Source organism: Mustela nigripes, chromosome 7, assembly GCF_022355385.1.
Source record: "Mustela nigripes isolate SB6536 chromosome 7, MUSNIG.SB6536, whole genome shotgun sequence".
Taxonomy (NCBI): Eukaryota; Metazoa; Chordata; class Mammalia; order Carnivora; family Mustelidae; genus Mustela; species Mustela nigripes.
The window spans coordinates 21,948,960-21,962,661 of record NC_081563.1 but is presented as its reverse complement, the minus strand read 5'-3'; positions in this window follow the sequence as shown (position 1 = coordinate 21,962,661).

Here is a 13,702-nt window from a genome sequence, read left to right as displayed (position 1 = left end):
TCAACTAGCTCCTTTCAAATATGCGTCGAGTACCCATTGGCATCCTGCAGCTCTCATTTTTACTTTTAACTTTTCACTCTTAACTTTTATTTTAACTTTTCACGTTTAAAAATCTCAAAAACTGCATTTTTGTCACCTCATTATTTTTTCTCTGCTTTAAAAATGTTTAAAAATCAAGTATTTCAAAAATATTTAACATAGTGTAACAATATTGAATAGCTTCTATGTGCGGTGGTCCACTGTTTTAATTGCCTTATGACATATTAACTCATTTAATCCTCCCAAGAATCCAATGGAATATTGTGAATTAACAGTTGCTATAGAATGTGAAAATCTCGGGGCACCTGGGTGGCTCAGTGGGTTAAGCCGCTCAGGTCATGATCCCAGGGTCCTGGGATCGAGCCCCGCATCGGGCTCTCTGCTAAGCGGGGAGCCTGCTTCCTCCTCTCTCTCTGCCTGCTTGTGATCTCTCTCTGTCAAATAAATAAATAAAATCTTAAAAAAAAAAAAAAAAAGAATGTGAAAATCTCTTGTAACCCTACTTCACCAAAATAATTAAGACTTTGATGCATGTGTCCCCCTTTTTTTACCCCTGCATACATTAATATATGTGTGTATAATTTAAAATGAAAGCAAGCTGATACTACATAATCTTTTTCAGTTTACTCTGTTGCTTTTTTCCATGGCAGCTCATATAGCATTACTTTAATTTTTAACCACTGTAGAGTATTCCACTGTCCAACATTTAATTAGTAACAGGGGGCATCAGGGTTATGTCCAACATTTATTATTATTTATTTATATTATTCATTATAAATAAAGCTATAATAAAGTCTTGTTGCACACATCTTTGCTTGTTTGTGAAAATTTTTTTATATATCCTTAAAAATGGAATTGCTAAGTCAAGAGCTAAGAACATTTTAACTTGAATAGATATTGCCACGTTACTCTTCAAAAAGATATCAAATAATATCAAGAATATGCTAGGGTTTAGGGGTGCCTGGGTGGCTCAGTGGGTTAAGCCTCTGCCTTTGGGTCAGGTCATGATCTCAAGGTTCTGCGATCAAGCCCTGCATCAGGCTCTCTGCTCAGCAGGGAGACTGCTTCCCCTTTCCTCTCTGCCTACTTGTGATTTCTGTCTATCAAATAAATAAAATCTTTAAAAAAAAATTAAAAAAAGAATATGCTAGGGTTTAGTGGCCCTTGGGTGGCTCAGTCAGTTAAGCATCCAACTCTTGAATTTGGCTCAGGTCACCATCTCAGGGTCCTGGGTTTGAGCCCAGTGTCAGGCTCCTTGCTGAGGACAGTATGTGCTTGAGAGTTTCTTTCCCTCTCCCTCTGTCCTGCCCCCCCCCCCACTGCTTGCACTTGTGCGCTCTTTCAAAGAAATAAAATATATTTTTTGAAAAAGGGTAGTTTTAGGTTTACATCAAAATTGAGATGATTCAGAGATTTCCTATATATTTACTGTAGCCCATATACATAGCTTCTCTCCCATTACCAATATCACTCACCCGAATGGTATACATTTTACTGGGGATGAACCTACATTAACCTATCATAATCACCCGAAATCCATAGTTTACTATGAGGTAATACTCTTGGTATTGTATATTCTATAGGTTTGGACAAACATATGATGACATATATCCATCATTTATCATACAAAGCATTTTTACTCCCCTAAAAATCCTCTGTGCTCTCCCTTCCCATCCCCAGCAACCACTAATACTAATATCTCTATAGTTTTGCCTTTTCCAGAACATCATGTAGTTGGAATCCTACTTTTTAAATTGGCTTCTTTTGCTTAATGATATGCATTTAAAGATCCTTTGTGTGTTTTCATGGCTTGATAGCTCTTTTTTTTTTTTTAATTTTATTTATTTGACAGACAGAGATCACAAGCAGGCAGAGAGGCAGGCAGAGAGAGGAGGAAGCAGGCTCCCCGCTGAGCAGAGAGCCTGATGCGGGGCTCGATCCTAGGACCCTGGGATCAGGACCCAAGTCAAAGGCAGAGGCTTTAACCCACTGAGCCACCCAGGCACCCCTTGATAGTTCATTTCTTATTAGGACTGAATAATATGCGATGATCTAGATGTACCACACTTTATCCATTCACATACTAAAGGACATCTTGGTTGCTTCTAACTTTTGGCAATTATGAGTAAAGCTCATAGTTATCTGTGTGCAGGTTTTTGTGTGAATGTAAGTTTTCAACTCCTTTGGGTAAATACCAAGAAGTGAGATTTCTTTTTTTAATAGGTAATTTATGAAGTTTATTTTTAAACTCAATTAATTAATATAGAGTGTATTATTAGTTTCAGAGGTACAGTTCGATGATTCATCAGTTGTATATAACACCCAGTGCTCATCACATCTATGCCCCCCTTAGTGCCTATCACCTCACCTTAGTTAACCCATCCCCCTTCCCCCCCAGCAGCCCTCAGTTTGTTTCCTATGATTAAGAATTTCTTACGGTTTTTCTGCCTTTCTAATTTCATCTTATTTTTCCCTCTCTTCCCCTATGCTCCTCTGTTTTTTTTTTAAGATTTTATTTATTTACTTGACAGAGAGAGATGAAAAGCAGGCAGAAAGGCAGGCAGAGAGAGAGGAGGAAGTAGGCTCCCCGCTGAGCAGAAAGCCTGATGTGGGGCTCGATCCCAGGACCCTAAGATCATGACCTGAGCCGAAGGCATCGGCTTAACCCACTGAGCCACCCAGGTGCCCCTCCTCTGTTTTCTTAAATCCTACATATGAGTGAAATCCTGTAATTGTCTTTCTTTGCTTAGCATAATACCTTCTCGTTTCAACCATGGCAAGATTTCTTTTTTTTTTTTTGACTGCTGAGTAATATTCCATTGTATATATACACATATAGAAAATAAAATCTTAAATATATATATGTGTGTGTATATATATATTCTTATAAATATCTACATATATTATGTATAATAAAGTCTTAAAAAAAAAACCAACTAGCTGGCTGTCTTCAAAGTGGGTTATACCATTTTGCATTCCCACCAGCAATGAATAAGAGTTCATGTTGCTCCACATCCTCACCAGTATTTGGTGTTAGTGTTCTGGATTTTGGCCATTCTCATAGATGTGTTATGATATCTCACTTTTTAAAAAAGATTTTATTTATTTATTTGACAGAGAGAGAGATCATGAGTAGGCAGAAAGGCAGGCAGAGAGAGAGGGGGAAGCAGGCTCCTTGCCGAGCAGAGAGCCTGATGTGGGGCTCGATCCCAGGACCCTGAGATCATGACCTCAGCCAAAGGCAGAAGCTTAACCCACTGAGCCACCCAGGTGCCCCAATATCTCACTTTTTTAAAAAGTGGGGCTCAATCCCATGACCCTGGGATCATGACCTGAGCTGAAGGCAGATACTTAACTGACTGAACCTCCCAGGTGCCCCTGTATCTCATTTTTTGAAGTTTTCATTTCCATGATGACAAATGGTGTGGAGCACCTTTTTATGTGTTTATTTGCCACCTGTGTATGTTTTTTGGTGAGGTATTTGTTATGGTTTGTGGCCCATTTTTTAATAGGATTGTTTTCTTCTTGCTGAGTTTTAAGTGTTTTTTGTATATTTTGGATAACAGTCTTTTATCATGTGTCTTTTGCAAATATTTTCTCCCAGTTTGTGTCTTGTCTTCTAATTCTCTTGACATTGTTTTTAGAGCAGAGTTTTTAATTTTACTGAAGTCCAGCTTATCAATTATTTCTTTCACGGACTGTGTCACTGGTGTTTTATTTAAAAAGGCATCAGCCTACTCAAGGTCATCTAGGTTTTCTGTTATATTATCTTCTAGGAGTAGTAGAGGTCTGCATTTCCTATTTAGGTCTATGCTCCATATTGGGCTAATTTTTGTGGGGTGTGTACGTGCTGTCTAAATTCTTTTTTTTTTTTTTTTGGTATGTAGATGTCCAGTTGTCCCAGCACCATTGTTTTCATATGTTTATTGCCCAATTGTATTTCCTCCTCCATTTTTTGCCTGCTCATGCTCTTTATGTTTTGTTTTTTTTTTTTTTTTGAAACTGGGTTGGTGGGGCGCCTGGGTGGCTCAGTCGGTTAAGCCGCTGCCTTCGGCTCAGGTCATGATCTCAGGTCCTGGGATCGAGTCCCGAATCGGGCTCTCTGCTCGGCAGGGAGCCTGCTTCCCTCTCTCTCTCTCTCTCTGACTGCCTCTCCATCTACTTGTGATTTTTCTCTGTCAAATAAATAAATAAAATCTTAAAAAAAAAAAAAAAGAAACTGGGTTGGTTATCTTTTTATTGGCTTGTAAGAGCTCTTTGATTATTAGAAAAATCCCATTGTCTTCCTAATCTCTCCCAATGTGAATCCCACCCTCTTTCTCTGCTAAAGCTGTTTTTCTGTTTATTATATCTTCCACTCCCAAAATCCTTTCTCAGTCTTCATTATGCCTGACCTCTTTAGCATTGGGGATCACTGAACAGCTCTCCTGCTTTTCCTAGCACTGATTTATTTCATTTCTCTTTCAACTTACCCTAATTTTTCTCTTATTGTTTTCTATCCTTCCCTTCTAACTATTAAGGTGCTTGTTATTGTGGTCAGAGTTAAATTTTTTGTTCTCTCTATACCATGCTTTAGAAAATATATCCATTGAGTGTATCACCTGAATAATATTTATATTTATCTCTAGCACTCTTTCTTGCCAAACTCCAAGACAGACTGGGTACTTCACTGTCACTTACAACTTAATATACTTAAATATTCCCACTGAAGGTCAGTAATCCACCTCAAGAATCAAATTATTGGGAATAGAAACCAGATGACTGGGTGACAGGGTGGGAGGGAAACCCATTTATACCTTTTGAATTTTGTGACCTACATAGGTAGCACACACTTTTTCTTAAAAAAAAAAAAACACATAATATTTAACAATGAGACAATTTATTAAATAATAATAGAATAAAAAAAGGCACTGGTTCCTGGGTGGCTCAGTCAACTGAGCATCTGACTCTTGATTTTGACTCAGGTCATGATCTCAGGGTCGTGGGATCTAGTCCTGCATGGGGCTCTGCACTGGGCAGAGGTTCTCTCTCTCCTCTCCCTCTGCCTTTCCCCACCTCTCATGTGTGCTCTCTAAAAATAAAAAATAAATATAAATATAAAAAAAGAATAAAGAAAGGCAATGCTTTGAGACTATCCATATCTATTTGTCTGATTCTAAACTTGTCAAGTGACCTGCGGACCTCATCTTCTGGGTGGACTACAGCTTGCCTTTTGAAATGCTGGCTGCACAACTCTACAGATTTACTAAAAATCTTGGAATTTTCGGTGAGTGAATCTTATAGTATGAAAGTCATACCTCAATAAAACTGTCCAGACTCTTTCAAGATTTTGGTTTCCATAGATCAAGGCAATTGGAGAATCTGTTAGATTTCTGTTCTAAGCTTTTCTTCTTCAGTGTGAGACTTACTAGTCTTGCCTCCAATCTGATCATTCCTGTAGGCACATGATATGGACCCCTTATTCCAAAAGAGCCTCTTTCAAACGGAATAAAATCAATAAAATACTTTTATTCTTTTATATAAAAGAATAAAAATGCTCCTTCGCCTCAAGCTTGGCATTCCTTTAGGACCTCATATTAAGAGAAGCCTAGACTTCTTGATAAATGTGAATTACCTGAGGTACTTTAAAACATACACATTTCCAGGACCTTCCTGGGATTACTGGATCCAAATCTGGTAGGGGGAGGGCAGGGAGAGACTTGGGTATCTTTATGTGTAATAATCTTCCCAGGCGATTCTGATGCAAGTAGCCTGGTCTGTTATTAGGCTGAGGGTTATAAACTATCAAACTAGCATATCTTATCCCTGTCTAGGAATGATTCCTTGGGTCATTGCCTCATAACTTAGGCCTCTGAGCTTCACTGTTTAATTAAATAAGAACATTTAACTCTATACCTCCATGTCATGTCATAAGAAATTGAATCAACTTCTAAGTTAAACATAATGGATAAATAAATAGAGGCACTGGAGAATTAAAAAAAACCAGACACACCATTTAAATTAATAATTCACCTGAAATTATTTGATTTCCACAATTGTATTCAATTATACTTAAGTCAAATTCATCTATAATTAATTTTGCTCTGTTTTACTGGCATAAAGGTACTATCTGTCTTATGTCCCAGGAATATTGGGAGTTTAAAATAATTACCAGGTTATCCCACAGCCTTTTCTGGGCCAAAGCCCTAACATAAACCTTTTCTGTTTGTTTTTACCTTTGCTATAGTAATAAAGACAACTTCCCTAAGTATAAAATTGTGTCCAGAGAAAACACAGACTCAGACTATAAGGAAAGGCCATTGGAGATCCCTTTAGCATGGGCAGTCTAAGACTCCATTATTTTACAGCTACAGTTGTACTTCCAGGCTTGAATCAGAGAGCAAAATTCAATAGAATCAAATATTTATTTAGTGGTGACTATGTGCCAGGCACCACACTAAGCATTAGGGTAACAAATGAGTAAGACAAAGTTCCTGTCTTCAAAGAGCTCCTATTTACTTGAGAAGATATCTGCATAAACAAAAAAGTTACAACACTTGGGGTGCCTGGGTGGCTCAGTCAGCTGGGGTCACGATCTTGGGGTCCTAGGATCAACACTCAGAGGGGAGTCTGCTTGAGGAGTCTCTCTCTCTCTGGCTCTGCCCCCTCCCCGCTTGTGTACTCTCTCTTTCTAATAGATAAATATGTGTATGTGTACTGTGTGTGTACACACACACACACACACACACACACACACACACATATATATATATATATATGTATATATATATATATATATATATATATTTTAAAGGCTGCAAGCAGCCTCCTGAAGCTAGAAAAGGCAAGGAAATGGATTCTTCCCTAGAATCCTCAGAAGGTATCGCTGATAACTTCAAATCAGTGAAATTGATTTCAGACGTTTGGTCTCCAGAGCTGTAAGAAAATTAATTTGTGGTGTTTTAAGTCACCAAGTTTGTGGTAATCTGTTACAGCAGACATAGGAAACTAATACATAAGGTTTCCCAGAGAACAAGACAGTTTTCTTTCTGGCCTGGCTTTTAAAGAATGAATAGGAGTTAAACTGACAGTTAAAGGAGGGAAGAACAGTCCAGAAAAGACTGAACTCTCCTTTTCTCTGACTCTCCAGACTCAGAAGACAGGCATTAGACCATAAAGCCTATGACTGTCCAAACCAACTTTTGTGATATATGCCTCACTTTTTAGCAGTAGGAATTGAAGATTTCCAATGTAGGTGTTATTTTTTTTCTCCCTTACTTCACCTCTGGCTTTTCACACTGAAATTTAACCTTTGTTTTTACAGTGTTTCTTACATCTTGGAAAGAAGAAAAAACTCTCCAGGGAGAACATTCTTAAGTAAATGAGAAAACAAGAGAGAGAATCTGATAAGGACATTTGTTTATTATTGGCTCAAGCTTAGAACAAAGGGTGACAAAGCCTTCTCCAAAAGCAAACTCTTTGTTTTTTGGAACTAAGAGTTATAAAATAGTGAAAATAAAAAGTAAGAGCTCTAACCCAGATATAATTGAAGACAGAATGGGGCGCCTGGGTGGCTCAGTGGGTTAAAGCCTCTGCCTTCAGCTTAGGTCATGATCCCAGGGTCCTGGGATTGAGTCCCACATCGGGCTCTCTGCTCAGCAGGGAGCCTGCTTCCTCCTCTCTCTCTGCCTGCCTCTCTGCCTACTTGTGATCTCTGCCTGTCAAATAAATAAATAAAATCTTTAAAAAAAAAAAAAGACAGAATAAGTTAATTCACTCAGAATGCCATGCAGAGAAACACACACACACACACACACACACACACACACACACACAAAGTTGAGCAGTGAGCCTGTATTGAAAGCCCTAACATGTATAATGAGAATTCTGAAAACATTAAGATTTTTAAAGTGTTGATAAAAGACATTAGACTTCAGATTTTAAAAACAAACTCTTAGAACTAGTAAAATAAACATGTGCTGAGGCATATCATATGGATATTTACAAAATATCAAGGATAAAGAGCAAATTGTAAAAGCTTCCAGCGACATGAGAAAGAAACCAATTTTGCCTATGGAATGACAGTAAGACTGATAAAACACTTCCCTGTAATCCTAGAATTTTATTTCCAACCAAATTGTCATTAAAGAGTGAAGGCAAAATACATTTTGTAATGCCAGAAACAACGAAGGGATTAAAAAAACCACACCCACCCAATCTCACTGAAAGACCTATATATAAACAAGAATTAATAAAACTGCTTGGGAAAAACGTCCACTTCTGGCCATGATGGTGTAACAGGACCCTCCTGCCTTTGCCACATAGAACACGGGTTAGAATACATAAGCAACAGTTTTCAGATATTGGATGTAGCAGGCAGTACACACGGGAGAGTGGTCCCTGAGAGAAGGGAAAAAATGAGGTAAATCCTGTGAGAAGCCCAGCTTACTGCCTAGAGTTTTCAGGCCACTTTGTGGGGAGAGGAAACCCAAACAGAGCCTGACAATATCATTGCATCGAGAAGACAGAGTTGAGAGTTCAAGGAGACCAAAATGGCTAACATTTCCAGAGAGCCAGAAAGGATGGAGTTACCCAGAGAAATAACTGTGGTGCTTCTTAGAAGGATCCTCTCCAGATTTTGTGTGTGAACTGAGCTAAACATACACATGAGGAAACTATCAAGGTTGACAAAAGAACCCTCTGCAAGGAGTAGACAAAACAGTGGAAAGGAGGCCATTTTGGCGGATGGCAGGATTCCCGCTGACAGGGTTCCTGTTACAGCTGTTTGTCCCTAACGAACTGCAGAGCCAAGCGGTTACAAGATATCAGGTTATTCATTATTTTTTCTTTCTGTAAGACTTTTAAAAAAATATGTTTTATGTATTTATTTGACAGAGATCACAAGTAGGCAGAGAGGCAGGCAGGCAGAGAGGAGGAAGCAGGCTCCCTGCCAAGCGGAGAGCCCTATGTGGGCTCCATCCCAGGACCTTGAGGTCATGACCCGAGCCGAAGGCACAGGCTTAACCCACTGAGCCACCCAGGTGCCCCTGTAAGACTTTTATTTATTTATTTTTAAAATTTATTTTATTTGACAGAGAGAAAGAGAGAGAGTACAAGGTGGGAGAGTAGCAGGCAGAGGGGGAGGGAGAAGCAGGCTCCCTGTAGGGAGCCAGACGCAGGCTTTGATACCAGGACTCTGGGATCACAGCTTGAATGACTGAGCCACCCAGGCACCCCAGTCATTCACTTCTTTGAATGTGAGCCTCGGCTAAGAATATTTGTCCTCATGATGACGAAAAGAAGCCGCAGGATTTTTCTACTTAGAAAAGTATTGGCCCCTGGTTTTCAGGGGCCAATCTGTCAGACTCAACTTGTGTGTCCTCAATCCTCAACAGTCAATATAGCAAAGGAGTTCTCTTACTAAAGGATTTTGAGGAATCCCTAAGGAATGGGTAAGTATGCCACAGATCCTCCCTGGAAATTACTGTTGCTTTTGCTAGCTGTCCTTGGTGCCAGACACTGCCCGTCTTGAACTTTGCTATCACTTCCTTTGGTCCCACCCACTGGACCTAGATCTCTACTTTATTCCCCAAAGCTTTAACTATTTAACAAGACGCAGAGGCACGGACATTAAAAACAAAGAGGACCCCACAGCTTCCACTTGAAGTGGCTGTTCTTCTGATCCCTGATGAGGCGGAGCCGGCTCAGTAGGCCTCCTTCTCCCTGGAGGAGCTCTAGGCTGGGCCACTTCTTGGAATCCTAATGCCCGCATTAGGCATAAGTCAAGAGAGAATCTTTCTTTTCTAACTCAAGGCCTGCCTATTCCCACTCTAGAATATTTGATTGCGGAACTATCCTTTTCTTTAGCGGGGGGACTCACCTCCACGTTGGCCTGCTGTTTTATTAACACAGTCCCAGGAGTCACGGACACCTTCCAGACTTTGGGTAATTTAGCTGTACGAAACGCCATTTTGTGATCTGCCAGTTGTCCAGGCCAGTCTGTTCTCTTATACAAGGTGCACAGGTTAAGATTCACACACTCCTCGGTGGGGGCTCCGTTTTTGTGATCACCCGTGAGCAAACACTTGAATAAAAACATACATACGTCTCCTAAGAACAAGTAAGGATTTTCTTAAGAGACATTCCAGTCTTTATTCTTATTTAGGCGGGGAAACAGTCTCTTTTTCTCTTCAAGGGCACAGTCCTGCAAAATATTTTATGTTACTAATACATTAATTAATTACCTCCCTCCAGGGGCATCTGGGTGGCCCAGTCAGTTAAGCGGCTGCCTTTGGTTCAGGTCATGATCCCAGGGCTCTGGGATCAAGCCCTTGGCGGGCTCCCTGCTGAACAGGGGAGTCTGTTTCTCCCTCTGGCTCTCCCCTTCATGCCCACTTGCTCTCTCTGTCTCCCTCTCTCTCTGAAATACATAAAATCTTAAAAACAAAAACAAAACACCTCCGGTATCTCAGTTTGAAATCTGAATTTTGATTAATGTCATTTTATTTCAAGATTTTCTTTAGGATAAAGGGGGGTTTTCCTTTAATATGTGTAGAGGGCCCATTCTGGTGATTTCCAGGAGTAAAGGTGGATGGCTGCAAGATGAATTTAGATCTGGCCTTCTAGAAATAGAAGACTGCAACTTCAATTTTTTTTCAAAGATTTATTTATTTTAGACAGAGAGCAGGGGCAGGGGCATAGGGAAATAATCCTCAAGCCAACTCCCCGCTGAGCAAGGAGCCAACCAGGGGTTTGGATCCACACCCTGAGATCATCACCTGAGCCAAAACCAAGAGTCAGTCACTCAACCCAGACAGCCAGGTTTCTCAGAAGACTGCAACTTTATTTATTTTTTATTTTTTTATTTTTTTAGAAGACTGCAACTTTAAAATAGAACACTTCTGGGGCGCCTGGGTGGCTCAGTGGGTTAAAGCCTCTGCCTTTGGCTTAGATCATGATCCCGGGATCCTGGGATGGAGCCCCAAATCAGGCTCTCTGCTTGGCGGGGAGCCTGCTTCCCCCCGCCCCCCGCCGCCTACTTGCGATTTCTGTCTGTCAAATAAATAAAATCTTTAAAAAAAAAAACAACACTTCTTTGACATTTAAACAAAATTGCATTTATTGGGCACCTTTTAAAATTTAGGGAGTACAAAGAGTAGTATGGATTGGCCCAGAACCTCAGAAATGGACTCTTACCCCCTTTTTTCCCTAATAACTTCAAAATATCTGCATTTCTTCTTTCCTAGCTCTAAATCCTGTCCCACACTTTTTTCCCCTTCCCTGGATTAGTCTTTTACCTTTAATCACACACAGGAAAGAATATAGCGTCAAAAACTACTGAGCTTCTGGGGTGCCTAGCTGGCTTAGTTGATACAGCTCACAACTCCTGATCCCGGGTTTTCGAGCCTCATGTTGGGTATAGAGACTGCTTAAAAATAAAATCTCAAACACACACACACACACACACACACACACGCACACACACATGCACACACAACTGCTGAGCTTCCAAATTCAATATCTTATGAATAGTATAATATCATCAGAAACAGAATGTGAAGGAAGTACATAAAGAGTCAAAAACAGAGTTAGGAGCTCTTAGGAAAACCCCCGGGGGAGGGCCTGGAAGACTGGGAGGACTGCTTCCCAACTTCTCACTCTCCTCTCATTCTCTCCCCACTTAACGTCTTCCATGTGCAGGTTGAATTTCTCAGTCTGTGGTTGGCCAATCTCTGGGGGGGTCTTGTATTTCCAAGCCACTGTGAATTTTCTCTTTCTTTCTTTCTTTCTTTCTTTTTTTTTTGCCACTGTGAATTTTCTATGAGCACTTTAAAACTTTGCACTTTAAGTTTTATAATATGTTAGCTGATTTTGGATCATCTGGATTAACACTTTATATATATATATATATATATATTTTTTTTTTTTTTTTTTTAAGATTTTGTTTATTTGACAGACAGAGATCACAAGGAGACAGAGAGGCAGGCAGAGAGAGAGGGGGAAGCAGGCTCCCCGCTGAGCAGAGAGCCTGACACAGGACTCGATCCCAGGACCCTGAGATCATGACCTGAGCCAAAGGCCGCGGCTTAACCCACTGAGCCACCCAGGCGCCCAACACTTTATATTTTGAGTGATCTTGAATTGAACTGGTGTCACATTAGACTCTGAAGTTAAACTTTTAATTTCAAGGCAATGTTGCCTGGCCTTGGCAGGGGGAATGGGGTGGGGACGGGTGTCCCTTGAATCCTTTGGGATCTGCAGAAGTATGTCTCAGTGGTTCACAATTTCTCATGTTTGGAAAACACTGCCTTGAACTACCTTCTCCTCTTTTCTCCTTTCTCTCATGAGAGGTAACTTGAAAGAGGCTCATGAGAAGTTTAGAGAAACAAAACTGTTTTAAAAATGACTAGTATTTGGGAGCACCTAGGTGGCTCAGTTGATTAAGTGTCTGCCTTTGGCTCAGGTAATGATCCCAAGGTCCTGGGATGGAGCCCGGTGCTGGACTTCCTGCAGGGAGCCTGCTTCTCCTCCCTCTGCCCGCCACTCCCTTTGCTTGTGTTCTCCTTCTCTCTCTCTCTGCCAAATAAAAAAAATTTTTTTTTAAATGGCTAGTATTTGTTTATCTTCAGTGCTTGACCAGTTTGGGAGCTAAGAAAATACAAGCAATCTCTTGATTTCTTTAACTAAAGCAAAGGTGATACTGGGCTTTAGATTTGTATGTGTAAGAATTGCCAAATGCTTAGTTATTTTTTATGTACAACTAACCAATCATTTATCTCTTGTTTTTTGAATAAACTTGGTATATATCTTAAAGATTTTATTTATTTAGAGATTTCTGGGGGTGGGCAAGCCTGCATGAGCAGGGGAGAGGGGCTAAGGGAACTCCCAGGTGAACAAGGGACCCCACTCTAGGCTAGATCTCACGACCCTGAGATCATGTCCTGAGCCAAAGTCAACAGTCAGACACTTAACCACTTAACCCGACTGAGCCACCCAGGTACCCCAGCTTGCTATATATTTTAGAGACCTTTCTATCATTGGGCCAGTCCCTAAAGTACATGTTTAGGAACTTCTTCTGTGACTATGTTTGATTAGTCACATTTTTGAAGCTCATAGCTTAAAGACTCAGGAAAATCAATCTACTAATATAATGTTTTGGGTTTATTTAAAAAAAATTTTTTTTTTTGCTCGCTATCAAAGCATGAAATCTGTGTGTCCTTGGAAGCATATTTTAGTGATTTTGGGGAGAATGGGGATGGATAAGGAAAGGATAATCTTTTTTTTTTTTAATGCTTATTTTATTTTATTTATTTGACAGAGAGAGATCACAGTAGGCAGAGAGGCAGGCAGAGAGAGGGGGGGGAAGCAGGCTCCCCGCCGAGCAGAGAGCCAGATGCGGGGCTCTATCCCAGGACCCTGGGATCATGACCTGAGCCGAAGGCAGCGGCTTAACCCACTGAGCCACCCAGGCGCCCCAGGAAAGGATAATCTTAATAATCTTTGTCTCTTTTCCCATGTCTTTCTCTGAGCCCCCTTAAAATCTCCACCTTCCCTCTCTGAGACATTGCCACCTTCTCAGAACATTGGTTTTTTTTTTTTTTTTTTTTTTTTAGGTTTTTTTTATTTAACAGAGAGAGCACACTTGAGAGAGCTCACACAGCGGGAGCGTCAGAGGGAGAAGCAG